The sequence below is a fragment of the Heterocephalus glaber genome, unplaced genomic scaffold (assembly GCF_053883595.1).
Source record: "Heterocephalus glaber isolate CG9 unplaced genomic scaffold, H.glaber_assembly_v1.0 deba00000347, whole genome shotgun sequence".
Classification (NCBI taxonomy): domain Eukaryota; kingdom Metazoa; phylum Chordata; class Mammalia; order Rodentia; family Bathyergidae; genus Heterocephalus; species Heterocephalus glaber.
The window spans coordinates 46,692,254-46,701,172 of record NW_028258143.1 but is presented as its reverse complement, the minus strand read 5'-3'; the positions used below and the strand labels follow the sequence as shown (position 1 = coordinate 46,701,172).

General features: G+C 38.1%; 1 protein-coding gene across 4 annotated transcripts in view; it reads left to right on the top strand.

The window, feature by feature from the left end:
• Positions 1-2,261: 2,261 nt before the first annotated feature.
• Positions 2,262-8,919, top strand: part of Scn7a (sodium voltage-gated channel alpha subunit 7) — an 86,876-nt gene continuing 80,218 nt past the window's right edge. Inside the window, exons 1-2 of one of the 4 annotated variants that reach the window (XM_087199873.1) lie at positions 2,262-2,615; positions 7,764-7,913. The gene's annotated coding sequence lies outside the window, so the exon portion shown is untranslated. Of the gene's footprint in view, positions 2,616-2,650; positions 2,867-7,763; positions 7,914-8,919 lie in introns of those variants that run through there. The other 3 variants (XM_087199876.1, XM_013076927.3, XM_087199875.1) reach the window with 3 other exon arrangements.

The window sequence follows — 8,919 nt, the reverse complement described above, 5'->3', positions numbered from 1 at the left end:
AAGCATTCAAGTTACAAGATATTTGGCATGATGAAGTCAAATCAACAAACAATTTTTATCCACCTTTCATGTGTTCTGTGATCTGTGGTCTTTTCCTATGGTGAAGTGCTACAGTCTTCTTCAGGAAGCACAGAGTGGGTAAGATCATGGTGTTCATACCTTTAGCCGATTACCTTGGTACTTTCTATACTCCAACCTGCGTTAAAGGCACTATTGTACACTAATGCATACAGTAAAGGAGAAAGCACATCTGAGCTGTTGTGCAGCATACATTCCAGGACAATATGACAGAAAATATATAAGAGATATTTAGAATGCCAGATAAGTCTCATAGAGAAAAACAAGGCAGTTGCTAAACATGACAAGCTTCAAAATGTGCATGTGGAAATAAAGCTGTGGTGATATGGAGAAAAGTATATGCCACTGGGACAAAATCAGAAGTTAGGCTATTGGATGTTTCATGCAAGTTGTTTTTGGCATTGGTTATTAAGACAAGGTTATTAAGAATACAAGCAAGAGTTTGGATGGAGGGGAGGTTGTAAACACAAAATAAACTGTTAGCAAATAAAAGCATCCATAAAGTCAGAGGGTTGTTATCAAAAAACAAATTGATCAACTGGGGAGACTATTTTTCAGAGGAGAGTTCCAATTTGTTTGTTTTGGGAAGAGTGAGGGCTTATCTTCTCTAATACAAGATAGTTGCCAACCCCAGATGTAGGGATGTGGATCAAGAGTACAAGCCCTGTCCACATTCTCAACACTGACATCTGTGAGGTTCTAATCAACAGCCTCCATTTAAACAAGCTGCAAGGAAGTAATGCTCCCAGGAGCCTTTCTAGTTCAAGCATAGTGTGGTAGAGCAGATTTCTCTTTGCAAGGCAGAGCAAAAGTATCCAGAACTTTTTCCTATTAAACAAATATTTAGAATGCAAAATTTAGAGCACGCAATTTTATGATTCCTAAGAAAGAAGTGTGGAAAACAAGCTTCACCTACCACACACCTCTTTCTGCTGAGAAAATCAGTGCAAGCCCCTTCTCAGCTGAATACTTATCAGGAGCACACATTGCAGTACAAATCTCAGATCAATCTTAGTTATGTTATTTGAGTATTGGCAATTTTTTTTTTCAAAACAACAACAAAAATTGCTTGTCCTAGTCAGATTGTAAATTCCATGCCTTTAGTTTCCCTTTTATTTGCTTCTTGTTCACAACACTAGTTTGTACATCGTGGGGGCATTTACCTGCTCATTACACCTATGTAAAGTAATATTGCTTTCAATTATTTCAAATATCCTTTTTAACCTTTAGGATATCTGATATTAGGTTTGTAATGTTAAATTATGTTTGAATATATTAAAAGATGCGCGGAATTTTACTGGGCGAGCATAATTTAAAATGCTCCAAAGGAAGGTTCTGTGCCCTAGAAAATACACTTATGACCTCAATGGGTGGGGAAGACAATACGTTGATTTATGCGTCATCTCTTAAAAAGAAACCAAGTTGGACACTCCAAAATCATTATTGCTATTTTTTAAATATGATAATGGGATTGAATTGAGTTACTTAAAATGCTCTTATTATCCAGAGATATGTTAATGCATTTTTGGATAAAATGACGTGTTGTCAAAACAAGATAGGGTTACAAAATGAATATTCTGTGGTGTGGCAACATTTTCCAAACTCCCTTTGGGGAAGAAGACAAACATCTCTTTCCTTCACCCTTAAACTACACTGTAGAGCCCCAGTATTCCAAAACATGAGTGATATTTTTCTCTGTAGCTCATCTTTCAAATCATCAGAGTGGAAAAAATAAAAGATAAAGCAAGAGGTGACAGTGATTCCAACCAATTATTTCCTAAACATCTGTATATCTACAGATAACAACAACCACGTCACACACTAATCTACAGCAACGTTCAGCTCTGGAGGCTGCAGGCTGACAACTGTCTTGCGGTACTCTGTTGGTGCAGCGAGGCAAAGGAAAAGCAAAAACAATTGGAGAGAATGAACCCGAGTTGCTGCCTTCCTCTCTTTCTCTTCCCCTCTTCATCCTCCTTTCCCCACACACCCCTCACAACACACCTCCTCCCCAGTCCCCAAGCCCCGCGCCTCTTGCTGCCATCCTCTCTCTCCGCAGGCAGCTGGAGAAGACTCGCAGCCGAGCTGTCCTGCCTCTGCAGCTGCTCTGTGTCGGTATCACCCGCCCACGCCTGAGCTGAAGGGAGCCCTGGCCTGGGAGTGAGGGCGGGGGAGAGTTTGGGGTGGCTGCGAGCGGGAGGGAGGAGTGGGAAAGAGACAAAAACAGCTTTCCACCGGCAGACGCTGCTCCACTGGCCACTTAGGCAGGACCATGTTGGGGGTCAGCGGCTGCGGAACCGCCTGGCGACTCCTTTCCTAGCTTGCAGCTCAGGGGCCGGTGTAAAGTGGCGCATCGCATGGTAGCCCAGCTGGCGGCAGCAGCTGAGGGCAGATGCCAGCCTAGCAACATCTCCTAAGCAACAGTTGAGGAACCAGAGGTCGTTGAAGAGACGGGAGCCCCGGAGGAAAGGACTCCCAGGAGCCTTGCTTCTTGGGGTTCCCTCAAGTCCTGGTGGAGACCTGTCACTTGGTAGCAAGTAAGTGCGATTTTCACGCTATCGTGGTCAGACCAGGATGGTGACCGCTGCTGCCAGCTTTTCCCACTCCCACCTGCCCCACCCCGCACACACCCTGAGAGTCCCCAGCAAGGGAAGGGAAATGAGGAATCTGGACTTGAATGAAGAGAGCTAGCTACACCAAGTGCTTGCTCTGTGAGTGTCCGCTCAGCATTGGATGTGTGGCTAATGTCACATCCCGCCAGGGAAGGTTCGGAAACCAGGGTGCTCTGGTAGGTTAAAATTTCTAGAAAGCCTGTATGGCAATGACTTTTATACTACACGACACACTGATAGTACAGATAGAGTGAAAGGTTATGCAGGTTGGACTATGCTTCTAAGGAATTCAGTCTCTTTATTCTAAGCAGTTTAAAATTCAAGATTTATATTTTTCATATCCAGTACAAATCATCAATATAAAAGTAGAGACATAAATATGATTGGAAATTTTGTGCTTAGTTTAAGCATCGGGGCATTTTTGCATGTTTGCTCAACAGGGTTTTGATTTGTGTATGTTTACTTGCTTGCTTTTTGTATTGTTTAGCCCTGTAAGACCGGCACCTTCTGGAGCTTCAGTTTTCTTTGAGAAGTGATGATGTGACTCTGGTTATGTTACCCCTAGAACTTAGTACATTGGTTAAATCAAGATAAATGCTAAATTCTTGTGGAATTATTCATTGATGGGCCAGCTTTATTAATGGAAAGATGGAGTTAAGCTTCTGTATTGGCCAGGAATATATCTTGAAATAAGAAAGAGTTTGCGTAGTGGGTGTTTCCCCCTGGTTATCATTTAGGTGAGTGGTTTTTGGCAAAGCAGAAGGAAACTGAACCCTGTAATAAAAACAGTCCTGGGAACCATACCTATTAGAACTAGCTTTGCTTAAAAAGCTATTATAATTGAACTACTGTTTTTACAGGTAAGAAAGGTTAAACCAATAAGGAATAACCTGATGAAATTATTTGGCTAATTAAAAAATGAATTGGAGCACTACTGGAGAAATCTTTTGAATTTAGAATTATAAAACTCGACTTCCATATATGTGGAAACACAGCAAATTATTTAACATGATTAACCTTTATTTTCCTGAGTTGTGAGTGGCTCATCAAAATTTCTGCTCAAGACTAATTAATAAAGATTAGTGAAAGATTTGGGGAAAAGTAACATTTTGTACAACTATGGATTGTGTGGGGAAGGTCTTTGGACAGGCCTCTCTAGAACGTGTAGAGGGAATGAAGTAAAAATCTACCCATTGCTTACCACTTTATTGTTTGAAGCATATTCTGACCTGTAACCTTCATCCTTGCAAAAGGATGAGCTTCGACTAACCACTCATATTTAAACACCTGTGAATTTCTATAGATATTAATATCCTTTCATTTTGTACTTTGAAATTTTGTTTTAGGTGCATAACGCTGCTTTGTGGAGATTAAACTATCAAGCATATTGAATATTGCTGAATTTATGTGATCCATTAATTAATATAGAAGAAAACAGAGTTTACACATAAAATCTGCTCTTCACAAAAAAAAAAACCTCATTAAAATATTGCACTCAAAGGAGTGGTACTGTGAGCCCTGTTTCCCCCTTGGTTGTGTTTAAAATGATAGTGAAAAGACTTCAAATTGAACATAGGCCCTGGAAAAGAGGCTAACTGATGACATGATCAGTCCCTTAGACATATTGTGGCAAATCGATCTCCATTGGAGAACTGGAAGAAGAGCTGAACACATAGAGACTGGGAATTCTGTCCCCCAAACTTAATGTGGTCCTGGATTTTGTAGGGTAATTGATGCAAGGTCTAACCAGTTTTGTCCAAGAACAGTAAATGCATGTCTAAGTATAATAGAAATTAAAACAGCAGTATTTTGTCTAATATCTTATCCTAATAAACTACTGCATATATATCATCAGCATCAGATCAGCATTGCAACTGGGCTATTCAGAGACTGACGTGCAACTCTCTACCTACTACCCTAGACTCTCTTTTGAAAATTTATGGTGACAAAATTAGTGTAAAAGGGGCATCCTTATTTCTGAGAACCTAATTCCATTATTTCCACATAGGTCAATATCAGTACTGGTCAGTTTGAGAGGAATATGTTTATCTGTCCACCTTCACTGGCTATAAGCCATGTGCAGTCACTCAACATTGCATAGGACTAAGCTGTAGAAACAGGTCTCACTGTTCTCCACTTTCGTCCTCTTCTATTAATGTGGGCTAACCAACACCAGTTAAGTGAGGTCTTATTTCTGGATTAAAAAGGGAACTCATTTGGCTGAAGGGAATGTTTTCATCTGAGGGATGCTATGGATATTTTTCAGCTGGTATATATTTCTTGACCCAGCTATGATAGAGACTTCCATATATTTGTTCAATTACTGCTTTGTTTAAAAATAAACTAGGCTCTGTCTTAATAAACTAAAACCTAGTGTCTCCAACAAACAGACTTCCACATTGTCAGTTCAGTGTTTCTGACTTAATTTATTCATCCTGGATCTGTCTGAGAATAGCTCAGTGGACATCTCTGACTCTGGTGAGAGTCAAGTGTCAGCCTGATAAGTCAGCATCAAAGATATTGAAAGAAAGGGTCTTACTAGGGGAAATTCCAAAATGATGTGCCTGTGATTAAGATGTTTGGTACAGATTTGGGTGATAAAGATTTAGAGACTATGGTCTCTAGTTAAATATATTGTATCAAGTGGAATATTCCACCCCTTCTGACTTAACTGCTAGAGTGAGGCTCTTCATCCACCTGTCTCACAGAGTCGGCATGGTCTAAATGCACCAGACTAGTCTCTGACTTTGGCTCTAGTCCATATTGACTCTCTTCTCTGGGCCCTCCATCCCTATGCTGGTTACTTTTTGCCCAGGTTAGAGTGAGATAAAAACTTAACTCATATTCACTACAATATATTTCAAAGCTCCCCTCAAGTTGCACTCCAGTTGAGAAGGGAGTGGGCATTTATTGTATTTGGTTCCACATTTGAAAAAGCTGGAGTCAATTTTGGAGATGACAGAATCTTGAAAAAGTAGACAGACTCACAGTTATCAGGAACAGAGATAAATAGCTAGTTTCAAGAGACCTCCAGGGTTTCAGTAAATAAACCAGTGCTGGAATTTAAAGGGAAAAAAGTATTCTTGTAGGCCCAGTGGCATCTAAAATTATAGGCCAAAAATGTCATAGGATTTCTGGTGAGTTCATGAGTTACATTCATAATAGGATCTCCTTTGTATTAGTCTAGCAGGGCCAACAACACATTCCTCTTTTGTGAGCTTTTAAAGGGCCTTTTGCCAGATTCTTCCGGTCAAGAATCTGACGGGGTCATAACAATTGTACTGAGAAGATTCTGGCTTGACCCCATCATGCTTGTTTTGGTAGAATGGAAAGTAACAGCATGAAGTTTTTATTGAATGTACAGAAATAAAAGACTTTCCTAGTGAACCATGAAGTATTCATAGAGATACTTAAATAGACGTACTTTAAATGAGACAACATTTTCCTGGACTCCTTCCCTGACTCCACTATCTGAACAGTCATACACGTTTCACCCTGTTGAGACTCCATCTTATACAGAGACTTAACATCCTGTGCATCTCTTGCCAAGCATTCAAACTCTCACTGAGCTTTTCAAGTACATCCTTGTACTTGAATTTGAGGTCAAGTGCTGATCTCAAGGCTTTTTCCTATGTCTTCACTTCTAGCAGAAGTTGCCTATGCTCCTCTGAATGTGTGTCACTGCACTCCTTTCTAGAAAGGAGACACCTGCAAAGACCTCAACACTTGATTATCTTAATGAAACTTCATCATTAGAATCTAAATTTTCTTACTTTGTAGGGGGAAAGTTGAACTCTGAAAAGAGAACTTTTGTATTTGGGAAGGGATGGAACATATGCTTTTGGATTTTTGCTCATATTTATTGATTTCCTAGACTGATTTTCTTGTTTTTTAATTCAGAAGAAATCCAGGATTAATACTTAAGGGTTGTAATCAAACCAAGTGACAGTGCATATGACAAAATGCCCTTCATTTTTTAGGGTTACTGGTATTCTTTTGTGTATATATACCATGCTTCCTTTATCTACTTCTCCATCAGTAGACACTTAGGTTGCTTTCATATCTTGGCTATGTAAATAATGCTACAATGAACATGGAATTGCAGAGTCTCTGGAAAATAATCATTTCAACTCCTTTGAAAAAATAATTGTGTATGACTTCATGGATGAACCTGGAGGACATTTTGTTAAGTGAAATATGCCAGGTATAGAAAAACAAATATGGGGCGTCTGTGGCCATACCACCCTGAATGCTCCTGATCTCAAAAAAACAAATATAGTTATTCCTCAATATCCATAGGTTGCTTGCGTCAGGACACTCTGTAAATACCTAAATCTACCTAAATGCTCAAGTCTCTTACATAGAATGATGTGATATTTGCATTTAACTTATGCACATCCCCCATATATTTCAAAAAAATCTCTGGGTTATTTATAATACAGTTTGCACTATAAATACACATAAATTATTGTTCTACTATATTGTATAAAAGAAATCAACAAGAAAACATTTGTATGTGTTCAGTACAGATCGATATATTTTATCATTATATTTTATCTGATCGTTGTTAATTTATGGTTGATTGAATTTATAGATGCAGAACTAATAGAAACGGAGGCTTGACTACTGCATGATTCCAGTTATATGTGGAATCTAAAAAACAACTCCTAAAAATAGAGAATGGTTACTGGAGGCTGGAGGTGGGGGAGAGGATGAGGGAAGGGGAGATTGTGGTACAGGGAAAAGTGTACCAAGTGTCAGTTAGACTGGAGTAAAGTTTTAGTGATCTATTGTACTGCATAGTAACTATGATTAACATTAAGGTGCTTGTATTTGAAAATTGCTAAGAGTAATTTTGAATATTCTTGCCACAAAGAAATGATAGATATGTAAGGTGATGGGTATGTTTAATTAATTTCATTTAATAACTCCATAATATATACAATTATTGAACATCAGATTGTACCCCATAAAATATAGTTATTATTTATAAATTAACAATAAAATGAATTCTAAAAAAATAATAATACACACTAATGTTTTTGAGAAAGTTGCATATTTACAATTTTCTAGGAATATTGTTGGCTGAAATTGCCAGAATGAGAGATTGAGTCCAGAATTAAGTGAATATATGGAAGAATAGGATCTGAAGGCAACATGGGTTGACCTGGGAGCAGAATACAGATACAGGCAGAATCCTGATTCATGGAAAAAGTATAAAAGGTGAATTAATTTAGTCTGGATAAACTTTCTGCCAGAGGCAAAAATATTTATTTATTTCTCTTTTGTAAGAGTCTTTTTGTATTGTACTCTGGGTATGTAACTTGAATGTAATCAACTTGAAGGTAGTAACTTCCTACCTCTTTCTTACTTTTCTTTTCTTATTTCTTACTTACTTTTTCTTTTCTTACTTACTTCTTTCTTACTTTCTTCCTACTTTTAATTGGTTCACACTTGCCAGAGCATGTTTCTTTTCCTACCATTAATAAATGTAAAACCTCACTGCCTTTTGGGGAAAAAACAAAACAAAACAAAAAACCCAGCAAGGCACCAGATAATCAAAACCAGAATGGAACTAACCAGTCAAAGTGGAAAAATAATTCAAAAGCAGAAAACCAACTGGACTGAAGTCAAGGGAGAAATTAAAGTTCTTTTTACCGGAATGGCTGCAAAATTCCAGGTAGCTTAGTGCCATTTCAGTTCAGTTGTCCTTTATTCTCAAAATTTGAGTGCATGAACTTTCCATTTCAGAGTTTTAGCAGTACATCTATGTATGGCGAATTATGTTTAAGAAGTATAAAAATATTAACTAGAAGGCACTAGAGGTCCCTAATAGTTTTTTAGTACTTTTCCATAGATATTTTATTTATTTCTAATGGGGGAAATATCATGCTGTGCTCTCACATGCAATTTTATGTATATAATTATAACAAAGAAGTAGAGATAATACTGGTGGTTACCAGAAGTTGAGGTGGTTGAGGGAGGAGATAGAGAGATATTGGTCAAAGATCACGTGATTAGAGGTAGGAGGAAGAAATGTTAAGAGAACTATTGTATGGCAGGTTGACTAGAGTTAATGACAATATATTATATTCCTGCAACATGTAGAATGTGGGTGTTAGGTGCTATCACCTAATGATATGAGCTAATATATTTGTCAACTAGTTTGAATTAGCTATTTTGTAATGTATATATGCTTTGTAATATCATGCTGTACATGATGAAAACA